Genomic DNA, 2,419 nt, shown 5'->3' with positions numbered 1-2,419 from the left:
GTTCCACTGAGGACGGGAGAGAGAGAATGTTGCCAATGGCGAGGGCGCCTCAGGCAGATGGACAGGCCGGAGAGGGCAGGGCCACAGCGCCTTCCTGTTGCCTGCAGCCTCCGCGTGGCTCTGACCAGCGCTGGGGGATCCGCGGACAGCGAGCGGCCACATGGCTGAAGCTGATTAGCCTGCGTCCCAGCAACCCCACCGTGGCAGGTCTTTCTCCCCTGGGCGCTGGGCCACCTGTCACTGCTTCCTGCCTCTGACCCAGCACAGCTCCCGAGGGAGGAAACGAGCTTGTCCTGGCCCGTATAGCTCAGTGGTTAGAGCATCGGGTCACTGTAGGGTCTTGGGTTCGATTCTCGGTCAAGAACAGCTCCCTGGGTTGCAGGTTCAGTCCCTGGCCCTGGTTGGGGTGTGGGTGGGAGGCAACCAATCCATGTGTCTCTCACCTGGATGTTTCTCTCTCTCTCTCTCTCTCTCTCTCTCTCTCTCCCCCCACCTCCCCCTACTCTGTTCCACTCTCTCTAAAAATCGACGGAAAAAATATCCTCAGGTGAGGATTAACAACAACAAAAGAGGAAATAAATACTTTAAAAAATATTTATTGGAATAGTAAATATTTACTAAAAGCATTGTGTGGTACCTCATGTATAGTATTTAATTAATGCCACACACAGCCCGTGCGGCAGAAGCTGTTCACGGCCAGTTTATGGAGTGGAGGGATTTGGAGGCTAAGGGACTTGCCCAAAGCCCCGGGGGACCTGCAGCAAGGCTAGCTTTCGGGCCCTTTCTTTCGGATCTCACGTGTTCTTTCCCTTATACAGCCTTTCAGAACCGCAACGAAGTGAAGGAACCAGAACACGGAACTGTCCACGCACGGGGAAATGGTTCCACAAACCAGAACATTTTCTTAGCGGAATATCACAGCGATTACTGCGTATGTTGACGAAAACTATCATACCGCGAAAACATTCTCGTGTTAGAGTCTGAAGTGGCAAACTCTGGGTAGGAAATTTCAGAGACAAGACCCAAACTGTTAGAGAAGATTTATTTATAAAATCACGGAGGTCAAAGGGGTGATCTGTAGAAGAAATGGGTGTAGGAAACAAGTGACAGAGGTGAAGGCAGGGCCCTGATGCCGGGGAGTGAGAAGGTAGAGGTGACACCCCTGTGAGGACAGGGAGGGAGGTGGTAAGATCGGGTGAGCTACCGGGAGAGCCCACGGGGTCCTCTGTGCTGAGGTTTAAGCGTCGAGATCTTGGGGACGGTCCCAGGGAAGATCTCAGTAGACTATTCAGCAGCTTTCCAGGCGTGTCCTTTCCTGGTCTAGGTCTCCCCTGGTTGGTTGGCTGGCGCCAGGGCAGGGGGTTTAAACCGCATGACCAGCGATATACCAGGGGGCGAAAGGTCACCTTGGGGATGAGGTCCCACCTAAGATGGTCCCTCGCTACGCACCTGGCGCTTCCCAGCCTGGAGACGTTCAAGTTGCCATGTGCCATCACTTTGGGGTTTGGTGGTCTTTTACAAGTTATTAACGCTCCGGCTTCTGCTTCTCTGTGAATAGAGTCTTCTCGCATCAGGAGCATCACTTTGTAGCACTTGGTGGGGTGAACCAGGTCTCTAGAGAGTGAATCCTTTCTCCACAAACAAAAATTCACCATTTAGCAGTGCTTCATGCAAGCGGCTTGCACATATATCAAGGCCACAGATGCCTCCGAAGAAAACAGATTTTATGATGTGTGGAGAGAACTGGGACACACCACCACGTGTGGGCGTTGATGGGCAGGAGAGCAAATTCGATGTTCTTTTGCCATCAAACAGCACTGACACGTGAACACACAAGATGCACAGCTCCGTGGAAACCTTTTCTCAGCTGATGGCATCCCAAATCTTTAAGGAGAAAGCACGAACCCCCATCATCCTAATCATGGTGAATATTACAACTGGAACTAGATTTATTTTAGACACAATATAGTCACTTGTAAACAGCTACAAAGACCAGTGAAGCTGTCTGTGGAACTCCGTAAAGAAATAAGGCAGATGGCCCGGCCAGTGTGGCTCAGTGGCTGAGCGTCGACCTATGAACCAGGAGGTCACGGTTTGATTCCTGGTCAGGGCACATGCCCCAGTCGCAGGCTCGATCCCCAGGAGGGGGCGTGCAGGAGGCAGCCGGTCAGTGATTCTCTCTCACCGTGGATGTTTCTATCTCTCTCCCTCTCCCCTCCTCTCTGAAATCAATAAAAATCTATATTTAAAATTCCTTTCAGCCACACGCAGACCCGTCTGAGAAAGTAGGCCGTACGTGACTCTGTTATGTTCAGTGGCTTTGGGGGGAACCTGATTGGGAAGTGAGGCAGGGCCCTCCGTGGCCGAGTGGCATTGTGACCCGACGTCGGAGGGGGAGGTCCCCGGATGCCAGGCCCCG

Source organism: Myotis davidii, unplaced genomic scaffold (assembly GCF_000327345.1).
Source record: "Myotis davidii unplaced genomic scaffold, ASM32734v1 scaffold174, whole genome shotgun sequence".
In the NCBI taxonomy this organism is placed as follows: domain Eukaryota; kingdom Metazoa; phylum Chordata; class Mammalia; order Chiroptera; family Vespertilionidae; genus Myotis; species Myotis davidii.
The sequence above is the reverse complement of the archived record's forward strand: the minus strand, read 5'-3'. Positions refer to the sequence as shown.